Source organism: Mustela erminea, chromosome 5 (assembly GCF_009829155.1).
Source record: "Mustela erminea isolate mMusErm1 chromosome 5, mMusErm1.Pri, whole genome shotgun sequence".
Classification (NCBI taxonomy): Eukaryota; Metazoa; Chordata; class Mammalia; order Carnivora; family Mustelidae; genus Mustela; species Mustela erminea.
In genome coordinates, this window is record NC_045618.1 from 80,248,471 (window position 1) to 80,271,875 (window position 23,405).

The following is a 23,405-nucleotide window of genomic DNA, read 5'->3' on the forward strand; positions in this document are numbered from 1 at the left end:
TATGTTTGAATATGGCAATAAACAATATGGCAATTAATGGGAAATAATACAAGAGCAAATCAAGGCACACAAGCTAGATATAGAGGCAAAGCAGCAGGAACATTGAAAATAACCTTAATGGGCTGTTGATGTGGAAATGCTTTTCCTAACATTGTCTCAGGGTGCTACTGTGAGCAGAGCTAGAAAAAAAGAAATGCTAAAGGGAGACTGTCTAACTCTATGAAAGGTTTCTTGGGGTCAACTGTATTTTATCGCCAACTTTCCATCTCTCTCAGGATTAATGAAGAATCATCATATGCTTTCAATACCATGAGAAGGTCTCCTGACTCCAGAAACTCTCGTAGTTTGCAACTAAGCCAGGATACAATATGGCACTAAGTAATAGAACCTATTCTGGGTTGATGAATACTTGTGCACTGATACGGGAATAGCTTTATAACTGCTTTAGTAAGAGCCCAGTAAACTGCATCCCAGATGCATGAATTTCTCTTTTGGCTTTGCAAAGGAAGTGTTCACAGTTAAGGGGGGGAAAAATCAGTTCCATTAAGCATTTACCCTGCAAAACAGAGATTGAGGAATCTTAGCACATGACGACACAACAAAATTTACCTGACCCTTCCAAGCTAAGGAAAACAAGACAGAAGGTCCTCTCGTGAGGCTGTATCATATATATGTTCTGAGGCTGTGCTGCCCATATGTTCAATAGGACTGTTGAATCTCAAAGTTATAATAATTTGCAACGAGGTGCCAGAACCAATTATTAAATATCATATGATCCAACAGAGATGAAATAAAAATATACAGGGTCGATTTTACTGGCTTTGACTATTATAAGGCATTTAAAGTACTTTGAATTTACAGTGTAACTTGAGGGTTGTATTAACGACTTCCTTATGCTAGAATTTTGTTCCCAGCTGAATATCATAAGCTAAATGCAGATGGCATACTTTTCCAAGGACAAAGAGAGTCTTGGCCTTATCCTTTCTTTTTGATTTGTATATCAACTCGAGAAAAGGAGATAGGCTATTATGATATCTTCCACTAATGTAAACCTTTATTCAAAAGCGCAAATGACAGCCAAAAGTACAATTCAAGTGAGAAAAAAGGTAGTTGTGGTAGTATCACAGAATGATACAATCTCAGCCAAATCACTGCCTATAGTGTAGGAAAAGGAGCCTCTTAGTCTTCAATATAAACATTTATAATTTATTTACCCTGACATCTCTAAAACACAAATGAGTCAATGTTTTAAATACTGGTTCTGATCTCAAAGCCAAGGTCAGTTCTCTCTCCTTGATTGCTGAGGTTCTACCCTTAGAGAAATCAAAGGCATGCGGATTGCTGCTTTTACCTCCAGCAAAGCAAGACATGCAGTAGACTGAGGTGCCTCTTGGGTGCTTTCTGCTACCGATATTTCCAAAGTACCAGCAAGCGTTACAGTCAAGTGCTTGGAATCAAAAAAGGATTGCTCTAACTTAGTAACTTATTGCCAGAACAACACCATCTCTCCAGATGGATTTTTTGAGAATCAAAGTTGAAAGGCAAGCTCCTGTCATTTTATGGGAAATAAAGTATTTATGACCTCTTCTGCAATCTCAGCATAGTGTGTCTGCAAAGTCCTCAGTGTGATCACTTTGGGAGATTAAACACTGTCTTCCCTCAGTCACTGGACCACTGCTAGCATAGGACCATGTTTGTCTATGTATGTTTACAGCACCTGTCAGTCGATACATGCTAAACAAGAAGAGTAATGTAAAGTGATCCCCCTTTTGCTGAATTTTTAATGCAGTTCACCAGAAAGAAAAGCACAAACATTCTACTTTTCCAATGCTTGTCTTCCATGCCCTCTTCTAATATTCTCTGGGGAGAGGTGGGTTTCGATCTTAGTCAAAGCAAGTACCCATTTACTTCAGAATCTTCACTTTCTTTTCTTGGCTTCCTTCCTGTCTCCTAAAATGAAATTTATTTTATTTTAGCCACCTCCGAGCAGACTTGTGTGTATATATTTTCAGATAAATTGGATTGTCCATATGGATTTTTAAATCAGTTTTCGGATCAAGTTCAGAAATACGTAAACTGTTGTGTTGTTGGACCAGGCAGGAGTAGAACATATCACTCAGATGAAGAGCACACAATACTATAAAGTGATCTTTAAATGAGAAAACTGGAGTGTAAGTCAATTAAAGTGACCAATAATGGGAAAACAAGTGCCCATTCCAAGAGCAATTGTAAGACATTTAACCCAAGGAAAGTTGCATAATACATTTTTATTAAATTGAGGCTATATTCACACTTATTGTGGTTTGAAATGTGAACCAATATTTTCTATCTTTGGTTTCCTTTCCTTAAGATCTCTTAATGTGCATAAGATGTAATTCATAATATCATATGACTGTTTTAAGTTTGCAAGTTACTGTCTCCAAAGTTATAATTTAATTTAAATCAATAAATGCCCATTAAACTACTGTGCCCTCTCATAAAACCATATCTGACTTGAGATTAATGTAACAAGACCCTGGGATACCTAAAATCTTGATTCTTTGTATTTAACCTTCTTTACAACATAACGCATCCAGTTTTAAAGAGCACTATCATTTAGCACAATATAAAGTACTAACTTTCAAAGATGCATTCAATCCTATATAAAAGCTCAGACCTGCTGTTTTTCTATAATCTTTGTAACAAGGGAAGGAGAAAAAGATTAAGGTCCTAGCAACAAAAACGAAAAATGAAAAACACTGCACAATTATGCCCACTCAAATCTTTCCTGAAAGACACGCAAAAACATTACTAACTCTTAAAATAGTCTGTGGTAAAACTGCAAAGTAATGGATCTTGGGTAGAGTTTGAAAAAGAGAACTTCCTAAATCTAAAAGGCATAAAAGGATTGGTGAAAAAGATCTCCACAAGATTTCCAAATGGAGGTCTTCACAATGAGAGGAAAGGTAATGCCACATTCCAACAACAACAAAAGGAAAGGAAGAAAAGTAAAAGAAGAGAAGAGAAGAGTTAAAATAGAAGATACACAACAGAAAATGTATTAAAACTCTTGGCTGAACAATTGCACGAATGTCATTGGGGAAATGTTAAACTCCAAAGTAACAGCTTGAAAACTGTAACATGTCTATATGTTAATTTCTAAAACTCTGATGGTATTCCAGTTTTGCTCTGGGCTACTCTGAAGGGTATGACTTCTTTTCATGCTCTCAGTTTCAGTTCTCCTAGCAGGTAATCCCCCATGAATGAAAAAAATTTGGAAATGTGGTAAGGGTTAGGATAAAACATAGGACGTAATTTAGTTTTGCCATTTCATGCTATCCTATTTATTAATAATATTCAGTACTTAACCCCACAATAGAAACAGTGCCAAGCACTTTCAGTATACTATCTCATTAAATTCTCTCAATAATCTCGGAAGATATTTTTCTGCCCATTTCCTATAGGAGGTAGTTGAGACACAGGAAGGATGAATGAGTTGCTGCAGTGGAATGGCATAAAGATTCTCACACAAATATGTCTAATTCCCAAGTTCATGCTCAGAAATCTACTCTGATGCTTCTCATAACTTTCACCCCTTGAAAATTAACCATGTAATTTGAAATTGGAAACATCACATGCTGAATGCAGACACATGGTTTGCTTTCCAGAAATGGGAGTGAAGTCACAATAGGACAATTTGTAAGTTTTGAGGATAAAATGAATTAGTACCAGTACAGCATATAACACATAAATGCTATTCCAGAGTATTTGACATTATTACTCTTAGCAAAGCCTCATCAAATGATATGGGCTTCAACTTCTAGAGCTCATGTAATGAAATGTAATGAAAATGAGCTCAAGAGAAAGATACAATGGCCAGGAAGGGGAGGAAAGTTGAATGATGCTACCCCCACGTCCTTTCATTTTATCTCCCACACTTTCATCCTTGAGCTCAAGAGGGCCGTGTGATCATGTGGTGTGATTTCATCCTCGATAGGTTGATTGTGTTGGAAGACAGAAAACAATACCTCATTTTTACTTCCACAAATAGCACACTCACAGACAGAGATCTTGAAGCAAGTACCATCTTTTCAATAAAGCATTAAATTCAAGAACTACAGAAAACAAGGATTTGTGATCTGCTGAGGTTTCCTCTTCTTTTTCCTTAAGCAGAGAATAGTTGGTCTCTGTTTTGGGGCTTTAATTAGCAATCAAAAAATTATCTAATTCTACTTCCCTCAGTCTGTGTCTCATCACTACCATCCAGAATGTCTGTATTTGTTTTAAATAAACCTAAGGCAAAAATGACTTAAGTTAAATTAAAATAATAGTAAAAATGACTATCTCACTTGGGTAAAGCAGAAACGAATAAGGCATTTTTGCATTTGGGTAAAAGGAATTGGGGTCCTAGGTTTAACCAGTGATACAGAAACACATAATTTTATACTCAATAATATTGAAAGAACTCTGATAAAGCAAAAAAGATGAGATGTTCCAACTAACTTAGTTCCAACTAACTTAAATTTGTAAACTTGTTGATCTGTTTTGACTATTCATAATCTCCTTAACATTCAACACTTGGTCAACAAAACTGAAACCACACTGGATTCTGCTCATTTTGGAGAAATAAGGGATCTGAATTTCTTTTGATTGTAGAATTGTTGTGGAAACTGGAATTTTGGTGTTCTTACTTCAAAAGTGGATTAGGCAAGTAGTTGTGAAAACATGAATTCTTTTTTTTTTTTCTTTTCTTGAACGTGAATTCTAAGGGATGGAATGTTTCCAGGCCATGGAGAATGAACTGGTGTGCCCTGCCTTGTAGCTGTTTTCACCCTTGGGATTACACATACTCTATTCAGCCATCAGAGTACAGAGGCACTGAAGTAGACACTGTTATACAAGAGGTCCTTGCAGATCTAAGTAACAAACTTAATTGATCCTGTATTTGACTAATAGCTCTCTGTAATTCAGGTAAACAGATATTTTCAACAGTGTTTAACTCACAGAAGGATTTTTGGGAAACAGTATTTGGATTTTGCAAATGAATATAATGATATTTTTGATGTTTCGGACATTTAGAAGAATGTTAGTGTAAGTGATAAATGTCCCTAATTGAACTGAGTATATATTTATGGCATGAAAGGTCTGACTTCGGAATTTCATGTCATAAATATATAAGAACATTTCTTAAAGAACATAAATAAATAAGCACATTTCTTCCTGTAGAAGATTAAATGAAGGCACATGCTATATCACTATAATTACCAGAAAGTCCAAAATACCTAACATCTCTGGTGATAATTAACCATGTCAATGACGAATGATGTTAACCAAGAACTTAGTTTTTTAACAAACTTTAAACTAGATTGTCTTTTTTTCACAACTGGAGATACTACTAAAATTTTTTTCTCCAGTTCCCTTCCCATCACAAACAAACAACAAACAATCTGGCTTTTGGACTGTGGTTTGTGTTGACCCTCCAGGGGTTTCATGTGACTTGATCAACGTAGGTTAGTAAGTAAGCAACACGGTTTTTTGGGAAGTGAGAATTTAGTTAATCATCAACACATTAAAAGATCTTTAGTGACCTTAAAACATGCAAAAAAATACTAACTATAGGAATAAATCAAATAGATATCGTTTGTTTAGAAGACAAATTATTTTGCTCTGTGTTAGTCTAGAAGAGATTGTATTATTTCTTAGACCTCTGTGAAATGAAGACACGAATAAGCATATGCAAACAATGTTCTTTGATTTACTAACAGTTGGACTCATCATCACATGGTTAAGAGTAAAAAATTCAACCAATTATTTCACATTTATATTTATGTAAGTATATATCTATATCTTCAGATGTCTGAAACACATAGGAATAGTTTTAGCTGTTTGGCTCTTCTGTGTTGTCAGTGACCAATCAGATCAATATTAATCCAATCAATTGACAGTACTTACCTAAGAACTGCAAGGGCAAATAGAGTAGTAAAATGTGAATTTAAGAAATATCAAAGTAAGGGGCACCTGGGTGGCTCAGTGGATTAAGCCGCTGCCTTCGGCTCAGGTCATGATCTCAGGGTCCTGGGATCGAGTCCCGCATCGGGCTCCCTGCTCAGCAGGGATGCTCAGCAGGGAGCTTGCTTCCCTCTCTCTCTCTCTGCCTCCCTCTCTGTCTACTGTGATCTCTCTCTGTCAAATAAATAAATAAAATCTTAAAAAAAAAAAGAAATATCAAAGTAAAATAGTTATTAAAATTTAGACCGTATGTTTTTGCCATATTAAAACTCATTTGGTTTAAACGTGTGTCCCATATTTCTAAAGAGGAAAACTTACGTCTTTTAAGGTGATACTGCATTATATAGATCTCTCGGTTGACTTCAAACTGACTAATTAATAAACTGTTTGACAATATGCATTAGAAAAAAAAGATTGAGTTAATATTTATTTCTTATACACAAGTCTATATAGGCTCATTTATTATGAGAACATATATACATGTATGCATACACAGTGGTGCCTAGCTTAGGGTCTGGCACTTAGTTCATTCAATATATACTTGCTAAATTAATAAATGAAGTCATATAATTATATAACTAAATGTATACTTATTTCTGAAATGTGTAACCAATTTTTAACTAAAAGTTGTTTTATTAACCTTAACAATCTCACACATGGTTGAATTATTATAGTTCAATAGAATATAAAGTATAACTATGATTTATCATTTTTAATAATTAATTTATTGATAAAATATTATATGTATTTTCATCCAGAGAGGCAATGTAACATTTTATTTGTTAAAGAAGGGGCGGGCATACTCTTATTCCCTATTTCCTGACTCTAAAGCTACTATGATGCTCTAGCAGATCTAATTGCCTTACTGTTAATTTGGGTTACATAAAAGGTAATCAATATATTTTAATTCCAAAGACTGAGTTCCCTGAAAAAAATCAATAAAAAATATCATTTTCAATGCCATTTAATTTACATGATTTGACTATCCAGCTATTCTACAGTTATGTTTTGTTTTTATTCAATGGGTTGAATGCTGTGTTTTGTTTCCAACAGATGTGACTTTGAGTGCACTGGAGAACATTTATGCAGTTGGCTTAGAATTTTAAATGAACATATCATCTAATGATTTGCCCAGTATAAGCAGTCACTTTAAAAAGTAGTATTGAAAGCAAGAAAAATTACTTAAAGGATCAGTTACATCTAAAATGATGAAATCAATAACAATATTTTCTGTGGGATTCTTTCTCTCTGATAAGCAAAATCTTTGCTTAAAAGCTGCATTAAAATTTAATCACAATCTGTGTGCTTTAGCAATTGATAATTTCTGGACAGCTGTCTCCTGCTTTGTTTAAGTTTTGTGTTCCTTCTGTTTAAGTTATGCCTTTTAATAGCTGGATTAAGTACATTTTGTTTTAAAATATATTATTAGAATATGATCATATTTTATCATCCTCCAACAGTGGCTTGTGGTTTTGTATTCCTTTGCAACAATGTTGAACATTGAACATTGAACAAGGGTGAAGCCCTCATGGGTGGAAACTACTGGAAGCTTATATTAGACCTGCCAGTCTGTTTTGGCTTTAATTTTTTCTTTCTTTTCTGAGATCTATGTGAGTGTGAGTAGGTAACAATTGATGCCAATGATGTCAAAATAACTGCTTTAGCTTTTGACTCTGACTGGAATCACCTCTAATTTATCTTTGTTTACTTGGTTCCTGGTATTTTGTCTGCCACGTATGGAATAATTAAAATATGTGTTCAGGGATTTACTAGGTAATGCTAAAAGACATTTTCTTATATACTTTTAAAATTCCCTTTCAAATTAGCTCCAAGAATCAGCTCAGCTATAGCGATCGAATGTATATGTGTACTGACATCCTCCATATTTAAAGGGATAGATGATCACTTTTGAAGTATCAGTACTTCATCGTTTAGCACAGATTATGTAACAGCCAGTTCAGCAGTTATTGCTCTGGCAGAGTTCTCCTCTCTGTGTGCTTCAAAAGAAGAGAATAAAGAGAGATGATCTTTCAAAGTACTTCCTCTGATTACATCCCTACTCTCTAATCGCCTAACACAACTGCCTCAACTTAGAGTGATAATGTCATATTTATTAGAGGATGACTATTTAAAAGAATCAATATGTTCGATGTTGGGCTATGCATTAAGTTTTGAAGGCAAAATAGCAGACACAGTGGTCAGATTATAGTGCCCTGCGGTAAAATAGTTTTTATTATGTTATTTTAATGTAGTCCACTAAATCAATAAGGTTAACTGCATTTGCCGGTATTAGGAGCAATAAAATTTGTACCTTTTCAATAGCATCATTTACGTGCTGGTATTTACTTTTATCTTTGCATCAGATGCTAATTAATTAAATACTTCTGCTGAAACTAATAAATAAGTAATAATTAGATAAACACATTGCAAAAACATAATTCAAAAGAAGCAGATTGAAGTGGCTAGGGAATATAAGTAGCCATATAGTATGTCAATTAAGAGAAAAACTGAAATATTCCAAATATGTCCACAATATGTCCAAATATGTCTGCAATATGTCCAAATATATGCACAATATTGCAAAATTTAAAATAGTGCATATTTTAACATATATAGAAAATGTAACATGGACCTTTAGGGTAGTTATCTGAAAATAAAAGATTATTGGTAATGTTGACTTGAAAGTATAATTTACATAAAATTTAATCTGTAAGTCAAAACATGTTCTTTAGATAACATAATTTTTGATATGTATAAATTATATAAGACAGGTAAATTATTCAACCATAAGTGGGTACCTGATTTCCTTGAATAAAATTGCTCCTTGGGGGCTGGGGGACATTGAAGGAAGTATGTCTTAAAATGCTATGGCTGGCCATGGGTACAATACACCTCATTTTTAACAGTTATTGTATCACAAAGGAATTTACGAATGGAGTAAAGGAATTTAAGAAATTTAAAGATGTTCTGTTAGAAAGCTTACAGCAACTGAAAACTTGAGAGTATAATCTCCATAAATTACCAATGCTAGGGTTCTTTTCATCTTTATTTTCTCCTCATCATTTTTTTAGGGTTCTATATTCTGGTGTGTTATGTTTAAATGTTCAGGAACTAAAACTGCTTTTGCAAAATAACCCTAGAAAACCATAAAAACTGCAAATCCTTCCAGGGAATTAATCTGAAGTAAAATCATTTTAACATGCTTTCTTATCCCCCAGTAATTTTCAGAAGCATTTTTTCTAAATCAAATTTTGACACTATCCTTTTTTTTCATACTCTGATGTGACTCCTCCTATTATTAAACTTTATGGTTTGAAAAGTCGTTCTTATTTTACTGCCTCCAACATACTAGGTTACTTTTTTTAAAAAAGGTGAACATATTAGCATTACATAAAATGCTAAAGTGACAAAGAGTTAAACTAGGAATTTTAGATGAATACACTAGCAGTTTGCCATTCTGACAGCAAAAGCCAAGCTAGTGCTTTAAAAAAATGCTAGTTTGAAAAATGCAAATGGTGTTATCCAAATATGCAGCCATATGTCCATAATACACACATTTTTTGGGGAAAATTTGTAAAGATTTCTATCACAGTATTGTATCTCAAAATGGTGGAATTTTTTTTTAATACATATAGTGTTCCCAAGATGATGGTAAGATATTGAAATTATCTTTGAAAATCTCCTATATATATTATATTGAAAAAATTCATTATTTTTAGGTTTACATGGAAATTTGGCTCTATGTTTTAATATTCCATTTTGAGTAGGTATGCTACTTTGTCTATAACATAGTCAGCAAAACTGTCCAAAGTATCCAGATTTTAGTCATATAATTTTCAATTCAGACAAGTAAAGTTGAAAACACAGTCTCTTCAAGTGATAAATTAACAGTCCTTGGAACTCAAGGTCTAAGAGCAAGGAAAAAATATAATTAGTTTGAGTAATGGTAAGCTGTGAAATTTGGATAACCTTTAAGCAACTTTGCTCTGTTGATCACAGCATCAATAACAATAGGAGAGTGGAAGCCAAATGCAAGTGGTAAAACCTCCAACAGGAAAATATCAATTAATCTTTTTCAATAGAGGTGAAGTATGGGTAATCCTCTCATTAAATAGTTTGAACCTTTTTCTAAGTAAACAAAGGAGGGATAATGAGTGATGTGGTCTGACTTGTTTACATGGAGAATCTTCAAGAGGCTTAGCATAACCTCTCAACACAGAGGTCTTCTTAGCCACTGGTCACTAATTACCCTCTTTTAAAGGTATTTGTGTAAGCAAAGAGATTATGTTTTCAGACTTACCATGAGAATCCCATGTAAGTGCCAATATTTTATATGGAAACCAATATATTAAGAAGTGTCAAAAGTTATGGGATCCTCCCCCCGAAAACACAAAAATTACTTCCCATATGTATTTGAATAAATGTTCATTTTCTCATAATTTTAATCAAAAGAGTTATTTTCATTATAAGAAGTAATTTGCATCTAAGTGCTAGAGATGGGGTATAACTACTGATTGAGCTATTCCATCACCTGTAGACCTCCAATCCCTGAAAATTCTGGGTTAGATGGGAGAAGAAAGGACTGGAATTAACATTTGTTATGTCATCTGCCCACTAATTTGTCCTGGATATTTAAGCAATTTGAGGGTAAATAAATGTATTTACATTTTCTAGTCCTCTTGCAAACCATGCAAGTGCCATGTAAAAACCACTCGATACCTTCAAATTTCTGTATGATACAAGCATTAAGAGTCATTACCAATTGCTACAAATGTTTTTAATGTACCAGGTGTACATCTATAATGGACCTACAAGAAGAGAAATTTACCATGATCTTTAACCAAGGCCCAGGTTTCTTACCTTGCTTATTCATAATGTAGGTATCTCAGTGATCTGAGTATGATGAAATGAGTATCAGTATCCTTAATGTCTGCAACAGCACCGGAACTAAATGACAGCCTGTGTAAGAAGTTAGAATTAACTAAATTCATCAGCACAAAAACCTGCAAAAAGAAGTGGTCAAAATTACAAATAAGGGCCAAAAGAGTTGAATTCTTTAAATAATTCTAGCCCTAGGAAAATGATTTTCTTTTTTTTTTCCTCTTTCTTTCTCTCTCTCTCTCTCTCTCTCTTTTTTTTTTTTTTTTTTTTTTTTTTGCTATCTGTTCTACAATAATTCACATTGACAGTACTATTTTGATTTTTTTCTGGATTCTATTCTGTGGATTAAAACATGAAAAGTGGAAGGGTTTTACAGGAAAGAGTTTGCTACAAAAAGACATTTCCATTTGCACATCTATGATGTGTGATTTACTGCTGTTTGCTTTACATCTGAAAACTTCATTACTTATTTTGAAGTACAATTTTATTTTATTTTGTTTATTTGTAAAGATTTTATTTATGTATTTGAGACAGAGAGAAAGAGAGACAGAGAGCATGAGAGGAAGGAGGGTCAGAGGGAGAAGCAGAATCCCTGATGAGCTTTGTCATTCGTTGTCCAATGTTTTAGTAATATCTCATCTTAGAAACAATACTGAATTTTAGCAACAGAAATTTGTTTCTTATTCCATTTGAGCGCTTTACAAGCCATATAAAGTATAAAAACCACTATATAAAATGTTTTAGATGTAGATATAGTTAGTTTTGTGATAATACACAAGTTGCTCAATTACAGTTTTTTATGAATTAGAGGGATTTTATTAAAACACCTCTAAGAACCATTTTAGCTCTATCATCTATGAATATGATGTAGATGTTTACATGGAAGAACCATGATTTCACTTCACCATTACTTATTTTAATATATCCCAATAATTTCTTCATACTCTCGATGGAAATTTTGTGTTACTATAAAACTTTAGGAAAAAATAAATACACATATGTATATTTATATATTATATTTGTATGTTATGTATAATATATATACATACAAAATAGGGAAATACATATGAATAAAGATGTAAAATGCTCTGCGTTGATAATACAGTTGCTGGCGGGAGTGGGGGGGGGGGGACAGAATTGCCTTTTAATAAAACAGACACAGTAGATTTTTGCCCTTAGAACAATTTTTTTGTAGTGACACCAAAAGCTCAGTGTGTGGGGGAAACCTTAGTCAAAGTTTACTTTTGTTATGCTCTGTGTGGTTGATGAAATTCCACAGCATCTAAACACCAAAAAATCATACTTATTAAAATCACAAACAAAATATCCTTCCTGCCCTTATGCTTGTTTATTTTCCAAGTTTCTGTTTGTTAGAGATTGTCTATTATTGGAAAATTAATTTAGAGATGAATTTACACCTACACAGTCACCATTTGATTTCCAGATACTTGTGGAATAGCTCACTGTTGGTTAAATGAGAGGTGTGTTGGCCAATTAGCATACAGTTGAGTTTAGTTGATTTACTTATTTCTGTATCTAATACTAGAAGCTATTTTCCATGCCACTCAAAATACTACTTGGTTAGATTTTATTAGTTGTAGAGAGCGTTATAATTTTGAAATACTATCATGTAACAAATAGAAATAAACCTTACTCTTAAATTATATTTTCTCTAGGTATTTGTGTTTCTTAAGCACTCACATAATCTCAAAGAATATAGGTAATTTCACCTATCTGTTTTTTAATATATAGTTCATATAAAACAGAGAAGGGGATGCCTGGGTGGCTCAGTTGCTTAAGCCTCTGCCTTTGGCTCAGGTTATGATCCCAGAGTCCTGGGATGGAGTCCAGCACTGGGCTCCTTGCTCAGCAGGGAGCCTGCTTCTCCCTCTGACTCCTGCTCCCTCTGCTTGTGCTTTCTCATTCTCTGACAAATAAATAAATAAAATCTTTAAAAAAAGAGAGGGGGGGTTATTTGGTATATTTGTTACATGAATGAATGAAAAAAATATATGAGTTTTCATGCATACAGTTTTATCATTGTTAGCAAGACCTGAGGACCAGGCAGGGCATTTTAATTTTTTTTCCCATTTATAATGCAAAAGACAGCTTCACAATCTTCAGAAGAATGTTATGGTGCTTGCCAAACCCATCCCCCACCCCGACATTCTTAAGCACAATATTTTTACCTTATCATCATACCATGTAATATAAAACCAAAAATTGTATGACTATTCTTGTTACTTAAACTCTTATTTCTCAGAATAAAAAAATACATTTTATCTATAATTTATTAATAGGTCTGTTCTTTTTAGTAAAAAAAAAATTAGTTTACTTTGGGACAGACAATATGTGTTCCAAAATATGGTAAGAGTATGTCAAGATAGCAGAAAGTTGTTCACTGATCCGAATAAAATTATTATGATTACTTACCATCATCTCCATGCACATACCCACAGACCATAGTTTGGCCTCAACATCAGCCAACCTCCATCGCCAGTAAGGCAGGGAGGCTGTCATAATGCCATAAAGAGAAAATGGAGGGTTGGTCTGTGCACAGAAATAATATCAGTAATTACCTCTAGAATATCAGTAGAAGCAGAGCACCAATTCTGTCCCTGATTTTCCATAATCAATCTCATACCTTCTTTTTTTTTTTTTTTTAAAGATTTTATTTATTTATTTGAGAGAGAGACAGTGAGAGAGAACATGAGAGGCGAGAAGGTCAGAGGGAGAAGCAGACTCCCCATGGAGCTGGGAGCCCGATGCGGGACTCAATCCCGGGACTCCAGGACGGTGACCTGAGCTGAAGGCAGTTGCTCAACCAACTGAGCCACCCAGGCGCCCCAATCTCATACCTTCTTGAAAAAAACTCAGTCTTTAGACATGCTAATCACCTTAGCTTCATTATGTAGAGAAGGGAGACCCTGACAACTCTGGGATATAACCCATTTAGGAAAAGCCTCTCTTCTATGATTCTCACTCCTCTGCCTTTTTTACAGTGAAGAAAGAAGACATTCATGTTTTTTCAGCCCCTGTTCTCCTTGCTTTGAGTGAGGAGGAATGAAACACTTTAAGCAGCAAAGAGAAAGAAAAGTCACAAATGAATCACTAAGTGGAATAAAATCTATGCTTTAATCAAAACTTTGTGTGACTCATCGATACTTTTTTCTCCTTCACAATATACCATGGTGAAGTCACTGTCTTAGTCACTCAATCAAGGGAGAATTGAATTTGAGTTTATTTCTAAAAATGAAGTCATAAAATTTCCCTGAGTGAAAAATGACGAACTATATTAACTCAGTTTGCATACATCCCAAATAAGGCAGGGAAGAAACTTGATTTGTAACTGTTGATGTCACTAGAATTCAAAGAAGTGTAAAATTCCCAAGCTTGTTTTCTATTCAAATTGGATGAAAGAAAGTACTTTCTTCACTCTGTAGATTTCCAAACTTAAAAAAAAACGTCTTCAAACATAGTAGCTAATTCCTAGGATCTAACTCAATAGGGCTATGATATGGCAAAAGCAATTAAAAATGTGGTAAATGGAATGCATTAGTATTTATAAAATTCATATCCCCCAAAAAAGCCTATTAATAAATATTAATTTATCCAAGTCTTTGTAAACAGCAAGAATTTTTAAATTTATTATCCAACACCATAGAATCCCCACTGATTTCTTTTAATTCAGGTTAGAATCTACAAACCTCAGTATTATGAAACAAAATGTTAAGAAAATGTTAAGATTACACACACACACACACAATATCTTGTAAGAGCTCAGAACAAAAATTAGCAGGTTTCTCCATGGACAGATTTTATTAAGATTCAAAAAAAGGCTTTAGAAAGACCAATTGAACTATGGTCAGAATAAATTGAGAATTTGTCATTAAGTCAAATAAAATACTCTCCTTCATATATCATTTTGACTTAGATCATGTAATGGTATCCCCCATGAAACTGTGGAGGAACTAAGGTATTTATAATAAGAAAAGGCTTGGACTCTCTAAAATTATGGAAAACAACCCCAATTTCTTTGGCATTATAGGTAAAATAGGTACAATAAACGCATAGAAAATATCATTGTGTTATTTTCTGAATTTAGGTTTACAGATATTACTGAATAGATAGTGTTGGTATATTTGGCTAACAATATATAAGTATTATTTTTATGTGTAATGAATTTTGACATTTTGAGAGGTTAAAACCCTAAGGGTTGTTTGTAATAGGCCATACTGTTGGATACAGTTTGGTCAAATGGATTATCCAGAGTAGTTCTCTACTGCTTAATTCAGCAGGGAAACTTCTAGCATGGAATCAAAGACTCTTGTAGTTTAGAAGTTCATTCTGAAATGTCCATTGCTACTTTTAGGAAGTTCAATGAATGCGACTTTGGGAACTTAATCTCCATAAAGAAAGACCATCTCTTCAAAGTCCAGAACTGCCATCATTTTGACCTTTGTCACACAGCAGAAAATGAAGAGTAGCACGATGTTCTTTCTCACTCTCTTCCCTCTCCATGTTTCTAAGTTCTTGACCCCTCCATCTTCTTCTATACAAGAGAAATGACCTTATTTTATCCCTGTAATCCCCCCAATAAAGGCACTGAACCCAACTTCTTGGGGTTAATTATCTGATCCTCTCTGACCATCTTCCTACTCAGCCTTTTGTGCTGTTAGAATTTCCCTCTGCTTGTTTTGTTGATTGCCCATTAGGCGGAACCCTAGCTGAGTAAACACCAGACCAGCAAAAAGATCTATATGTACTTTTTTCCAGAGTGAAATATCCTTTATTTCAATCTCAGCCTAAAATGAGATTTACCCACCCCCCTAACAAAGCCCTTAGGAGATTCTGCTCAAAAGCTGAGCCAAATGATTTTCAAGAGAGATATATTACTCACCAGGTTCTCAATTAACTACCTAGATTGTTAGAAAATATAATAATCCATGTACACACATTTCTTTTGGCATTTGAGTCAGTGATGTTTAGTATTTTCTTTTAAAAGTTCACAGGTAAATAACTCTTTTAGTCAATGCAATTCAGAGAAAGAGGAAAAGGATGAAATTTCGGAGCAAAAAACAAAACTGCATCCTTCTTTAGGTTATCACATTCCACAATCCCATTTCCATAAAGCAAGACTTTTACTCCATAGCACAGAAAAGCCTGGAATGGTAACTCAGATATTTATGTGTGGTTTACCCAAAAGGGCTTTTATATAAGAACTTTTTAAAAAATTAAATAGTTAGGAGGTGCCAAACCGACTTTTTGAGATAAGCACTGGCTATTATATGTAAGTGATGACTCACTAGAATCTACACCTGAAACTAATGTTATGCTGCATATTAACTCACTGAAATTTAAATAAAAACTTGAATTTTTTTTAAAGAGATGCCAAATCTTATATTTTGAAAAACAGATATATTTTAAAAATAGGGGTTTGTTTTACCTCACTTATGTTGATTTCAGTAGAATTTCCTTAAAGGCCTAGGGCATTTAAATACTTGTCAACACCACAAAGTCTTCTATCCAATTCTCAGTCCTAGAAAAAGTGAAAGAAATAGATTAAGACTTAATAGTTGTTAAACTAGGTGAGTCTGACAACTTCTAGGTGATAGAGTTTAGATTTCCTCAGTGTAAAAATTCAGAGTTGATATTTAGTTTTGTAGTTTTGTCCTCACTCTGTGTGTAGTATTCACTCCTCTGGTTCTAAACAACCATGCCTGCAGTCTTTCTCTTTCCCACCACAGAATTATCAGCAACCAATGAAAGGGTCAGATTGCACAGAACTGTAAGGGAAAGTCACCAGACTTAGTTACTGACAATTTTCTCCAGGGTACAAAACGGTGGGACTTTCAGCTTTGGGGGCTAGTCCAGGAACAAAATCATAATAACAATAACAATAATAATAATAATAATAATAACACCATAACAATAATAACACCATTAACATAATAATCTAAGGAGTATATTTCTGATATACTATGTATAAACACTTCTTGAGAAAATGTAACCTTAAACAAAATATTCTTACAGGGAGGCATATGGAAACCCGAATTGGTGGTATTCTGAAACAAAATTGACAACCTTTGTGACTTTTCAGTGTGACAAATTCCAGACATGGAATGTGAACTTAAGAAAACAGGTGTCAATTTTGATAAAATTCAAGCTCATAAGTAAATATCAACTACTTTCTCTTATACTTGGTGTTTATGGGAAACTATGAACTCTTTAATGTTCTTCTTAGTTTATTCTAAGAGCAATGGAGGAAGGTCTCTAGAGTAATGAAGGAAGATGGGAAACCAATCCTGAGAAAACAGTATCTTTAGGAAGATTTTAGCATTTGTAGGTCATAGGGAAATTCTATATTTCAGTGAGTAAGGCAAATATTTTTCCTCACATATCTGATATCAGGTTATATCTTTGGGAAATCCCATTTTTTAATGTCAATCTTTATTATCCAAAGGAAAAGGAGACATAGAAAATAGATGAAGAAACATATTTTTAATCTAATGAATCACATCCTAAAAAATGACAAGCAAGCACAGCAGGGACATAATAAAGATTTCCTATAGTTAAAATTACTAGTTATTTGCATAACCCAACATCCGTCTGTTAAAACAATATGTACCCACATATTTTTTGTTTCAAAAAAGAACAGCAGGCAAAATAGCCGTAGAGTTAAAATTCATGGATTTGAGAAAAAATTATATATGATGAGGTTTATTTATGCTGAATAAATCCCAAATTTACTTTTGTTTTATTCAAAGTTTGGATATAGAACTGCTTCCTAGTTTTATGCCAACTTTTGAATAAATGAGTCATAAGAGGTAAAGCTATTGGTTGATAACAGAAAGTATAATAACAGTACTCACATTTTGACATTTCTATTGTACCTTTCACCTTGAGAAAATCCAAGGCAATTAACCTGAAAGTCATTTCTATATTTTAGGGATTTGCAAGCTCCTCCAGTTATCTTCTAAGTTATCTAAAAGTATAAGTAGAGCATCCACAGTCCTGTCGACCTGTCAACCTACCTTACTGACATTTGCTAACAAAAGACCTCCAAGGCCTTGGTAAATGTACCTGACCCTTTAAATGGGTCATAATCCAGAAGGGAAGCTGACTTTTTGTGACAATATTCATGGGCCTTGCGGGCATTATGCTAAGTAAAATAAGCAGACAGAGAAAGACAAATACTTTATGTTCTCATTTTCATGTGGAATCTAACAAAGCCAATCTCACAGAAACAGAGTAAAATGATGGTTGCCAGGATGTGGGGGAAATGGGGAGACGTTGCTCAAGGGATACACATTTCCAGCCATAAAATGAGTAAGTTCTGGGATCTAATGTACAGCATGGTGACTATAATCAACAAAGCTGTATTATATACTTGAAAGTTGTTGAGTCGGTCTTAAAAGGTATCACCACATATTCATTTAAAAATGGTAATTGTGGAGTGCCTGGGTGGCTCAGTCATTAAACATCAGCCTTCGGTTCAGGTCATGATTCCAGGACCCTAGGATCTATCCTGCATCTATCGGGCTCCCTGCTGGGCAGGAAGCCTGCTTCTCCCTCTCCTGCTTCCCCTGCTTGTGTTCTCCCTCTAGCTGTCTCTCTCTGTCAAATAAATAAAATCTTTAAAAAAAATGATAATTGTGTGAGGCCATGGATGTGTTAATCAACCTTATTGTGGTAAACACTTTGCAATATATATGTATATCAAATCATTATATTATATGCCTTAAGCTTACATGTGTTATATGCCAAAAAATATCCTAATAAAGCTGGAAAAAATACAGATATAAATGATGGTAGTTTAAAAAAAGGATGCCCAGTTGGTCATAAAAGCTAACATCATTGTTTACCCAGGAATGAACCATACACATTCACTGACTTTATACTTTAGGGCCAGGCATACCCAGACATTAAGCAGTTTATTTGTCAAATAGAATATTAGTAGAGGTTTTAAGCATCCTTCCATGTTATAGAATTCAAATTCTTACTAAGTACAAGACACATATGATTTCTGTTGTATCAGTCCTCTGTCTTAATAGCCTCAGTACAGGGGCGCCTGGGTGGCTCAGTGGGTTAAGCCACTGCCTTCGGCTCAGGTCATGATCTCAGGATCCTGGGATCGAGTCCCGCATCGGGCTCTCTGCTCAGCAGGGAGCCTGCTTCCCTCTCTCTCTCTCTCTGCCTGCCTCTCTACTTGTGATCTCTCTCTGTCGAATAAATAAATAAAATATTTAAAAAAAATAGCCCCAGTACATATGAAATTCTAATGATCAGGTGATCTTCTGCTCTTGTCTATACCTTTTAATCAGTAAACTCTCATTTTTTGTATTGCAAAAAAACATAAAATGTAGGCTCTTGCTTTCTAAGCTTTTACAGCTGGTAAATTTAAAAAATACAAACATAATATTAAAAGTACTATGTTAGAATATAGTATCACAGAGCAGTGGGAACACAAAGGAAGGGAGTAGCAAGTCTATCTGGGGATAAGAGTCGCAAAAGGCCTCAGGCACATTAAAAAGACACAGATAAAATGTTAAGGAAAAACAACAACAAAAAATCAAATTATAAAATTACATTTTATAGTATTAGTTTAGTTAAGTAAAGAAAAATAGAAAAAATAAAGAAGTCAATATATTAAATATGGTACCTTTGCATACTGGAATGATGGGTGATTCTTTTTTTCATTTACATGTAATACTTTTACGCTCGGGGGAAAAGAACTCAAAACACCAACAAAATTTGTGGCATCAGAATAAAACACATTGAGTCTACTTGAGGGAGAAGAGAATTTTTTTCATAATTGCCTTACTCTTAATTAACTAGGTACAGTAAAGAGTCTTTTTTAAAGGATAAGAGATAAAGAATACTAAACAGATCTACCCAGGAGACAAACTTACCAATTCTACTACACTATAGTCAGATAACATTCATGGTGTCACCATTGAGTGTATATCAGCTTCTAAAGTATAGCATTCAAGCATGTGAAAGAGTATTTGTTTTAACACACTCTTTATGGAATGAACATGAAAGACTTTTCTGAGTTGGCCTAAAAAAAAAAAAAAGAAAAAGAAAAAAGAAAAAGAAAAAAGAAAAAAAAGCAGCAGCAGCCTCCCACAGCTGGCTCCTCTATTTTTGGCTTCTCCTATCCCTGTTTTCATGGCAGCTGAGAAATATTAATGTGAGAAAAGTATCTTTTATTTTAGTCTTTAGAAAAGAACTCAACAGAAAACCCTGCATCTTTAGTTATAGAGGGTAAGAGTTCCAGGATCATACTGTGGAACTACATTCCTGGAACCACCTGCACGAAAGAAAATGTTACATAAAATAATAGTTTCGACTTACATATGACTTCCCCAAGCGTATGCTGTTTACATGTAATGCTAAAAAAAAAAAAAAAAAAAAAAAAAAAAAAAAAATTCACTGAAAGGTAATATGTCTCCCAGGAATAGTTATATAAAATAGGTGTGTAATCAATTTCATACATAGAAAAGGCAAAGTGGAAAAAAATCCTTTAATCCACTACCAATCAACAGAAACAAATGTTTGCCAGATCCATTTGAAAATAGGAGAAACACTCAGCTTTATGAGAGACTTTTTCCTGACCCTTCCTATTAATTAGACCTACCTATAAAATTAAATGCTTCAAAACATTAATCTTGAAAAAGTACCAATCACATTTGATCCAGCAAATTAGCTAAAAAATAAATAAATAAAATAAAATGCAGAATTGTAGTCAAAGCTCCAAACCACATTTTGAAAGAGTAATGACATCTTACTTCAGTTTTATTGACTCAATCAGATCATATGGTGAGTCATTTCCAGACATATCGATAAACTCATTGATTCCTCTCATTCTTGTAGTCACTGGACTATAGAAAAAAGGATCAGTAGCCATTTGACCTTCATTGTGTATTAAACAAACACCAGATGGCAAGGATTCATTCAGGAAATCCATTCTTTCTTTTTCATAGTCATGTTCACACTGCTGCTTCCCACTGAGCCTTTCTCTCTGCTTGTCATGGTGCCAAAGCTGCCTGCATAGCACCTTTCATGCATCACAGCTTTCAAATCTTGTCCCATTAGTTTCATTTTGTTTCCATCATAAATAATCTCCCACTTTCTCATACACTCTTTCATTATCTAATAATGGGCTGGGTCATTATACAAAGGAGCCAAGTATTAAAGGGTTAGTGAGTACAGTTTGTCCACTTGGTTTCTGGCCAGTGTATGAACTATTTATTAAACAGATAAATTTATGCACCTAAAAAAAGAGAGAATGACAGAGAGACCTAGAGGATGCAAACATCTCCATCTTGCTAACATATTTCAGGAGCACAAGATATAAAAAAGTGAGGACACTGGAATCTCAAATTGTAAACTTTAAAACACTATACCATGAATGTAACCTAATTCTACCTAATTATTTCAAGAAACGCACAAAAGCAAATACCCTATCCTCTGTAAAATTCCATCACAATTCCTCTCCTTGGCCATTCCCTAGACTCATTTGGACACCAGCCAGCCATCTAGAAGTGTTGAAATGCTGGTAAGCATTTACAAGCCAAGTGACTCCATTCTAAGAGTGTTATCCTATGACGAAATTTCACAGAGTCCAAGAAGGGAGATTTGTCTTTTTGGAGAATGTTGTAAAGAGACAAAGTAAGAAAGCTGGACGTTAGGTAAGATTTATTACCAACACTACAAAGTTTAGTACAAACAAGGAGCATTTCTTGGGCTTCAGCAGAGAGGTTCTTCAGTGTTCACAGGAAGTTAAATATTGAGCAAATAAAGTATTTAACAGTTAGAATCAGATTGTTCCATTATTTAAGGAAACGTTAAGAAATTTAGAATGCAGTGTGTAGGATGCTATAAATATAAATATACCAGCACTGAGTTAAATCATCCCAACCTATTATTCCCACAGGCAGGCCAATTATCAGGGGATAATTGGACTGATAATGAGCATTCTGACTGGTCGAGAGGTCCCTCTTGGGGTACGGCACCCCTCAGCTTTATAAGGCTGTCCTCTGTGCCAAGAATGTCCTAAGTTATAAATGGGGACATTTAAAAGAATGTAGTATCTTTGAGAAAATTCAGTTTACATTGATTGAAACAAGGTGTTGAATGCTAAATATTTTTTAATAAAGCAGCAAGGATACAAGCTATTTAAGAAAACACAGCAGAGGTAACGCAATTATTTTGTTTGTTTTTTCATAAAAATTCCCATTATATGAAATAATTTCAACTATATTTAGAAAAATGGAAAAGAAAAAAGACCCACTCATGATCGCATCTTCCTAACATAGCCGATTTAATACTTTCAGGGTTTGAAATACATGCTTAATGCAAAGTCAGTTGTATAATTTGTGTAAGCAATTATTCTATTATTTACTGTTATATGTTGATAATAAACTCATAATAAGCCTTATTTACGCCAACATACTTAACTATTTTCTACCTAGACAACTCTTTCCTGCCCTCTTCCACAAGATAATGGCTATTTTTTCTTTGACTTCAGCTTAATTTTCACTTATTTGGGAGCAGTTTTTCTCTGAATTCCCAAGCTGAGTTTGTATGTACTCTCTTACAGATTGCCTCTTGCTAGCCCTTAACATTGAATGTGATTATTTGATTCAAGTCCCTCTCTTCCAATAAACAGTGATGTCCATGAGGGAAAGTGATTCTTCTTGTGCTTAGCATCCTATCTCAGAGTAGCACCTTGCACATAATAAGTGCTCAATAAATAATTATTGCATGGATGACTAAATGAATGAATTTAAGCATTTTCTGCATAGTTCCAGATGGTGAGATCTGAACAAAGTGGTGTATATATTGATCTATGAGTAAGAATACACATAGTTAATGACAGCCTCTGCTCTGTTAATTCCATCTCCTTAGCACTCTACACTTTATGTCATTAACCCATTAGCCCTGTGTAAGAAGAAAATAACAGAACTGTGAATGACTATACAGGAAGGGGGTGGGGAAACAAATGGAGAAAAAGAAACTGCTTAAACTCTTAGTAAGAGCTGCCAATAATTATTTACCTTCTACTTTGTTTCCTTTTGAATGGCTGAAATATTTCTTCATAGTTTTCCGGATGGCTCTGTTTCCACATACAGTCCCTTATCTCGGAAAGATTAATAAACCTGAAAAATAACTTAAAAGCACTTCATCTTATTCTGTTTGAGTCCACTGAGTCAAACCATTTCCAGTCTGGAGGTTATATTACAAATCTTGCCCCAAGTATCCCTTCATGTATTTTTAAACTTGTCTCAATTTCCTGCCAGCATTCTTTTTTTAAAATTGCGTTATGTTAGTCACCATACAGGACACCATTAGCTTTTGATGTAGTGTTCCATGATTCATTGTTTGCGTGTAATACCCAGAGCTCCATGCAATCCTTGCCCTCCATAATACCCATCACTGGGCTCACCCATCCCCCCCTTCTAAAATCCTCATGAGGTGAGTTTTGTGTTTTGGTTTTGTCTCAACTGCTAATACCACTCTGAAGTCCCTTC

General features: G+C 34.2%; 1 long non-coding RNA gene across 3 annotated transcripts; it reads right to left on the reverse strand.

Moving 5' to 3' along the window:
- Positions 1-1,041: 1,041 nt before the first annotated feature.
- On the reverse strand, positions 1,042-23,164 carry LOC116591230. 3 transcript variants are annotated; one of them, XR_004285891.1, is made up of 5 exons: positions 22,932-23,164; positions 20,227-20,264; positions 16,316-16,408; positions 10,849-10,947; positions 1,042-1,950 (listed from the first exon to the last, which is right to left on the reverse strand). It is a non-coding gene; the product is annotated as an uncharacterized LOC116591230 (long non-coding RNA). The 3 variants fall into 3 exon arrangements; XR_004285889.1 differs by having other exon boundaries at positions 10,849-10,991; XR_004285890.1 differs by lacking the exon at positions 20,227-20,264 and having other exon boundaries at positions 10,849-10,991.
- Between the last annotated feature and the right edge of the window lie 241 nt (positions 23,165-23,405).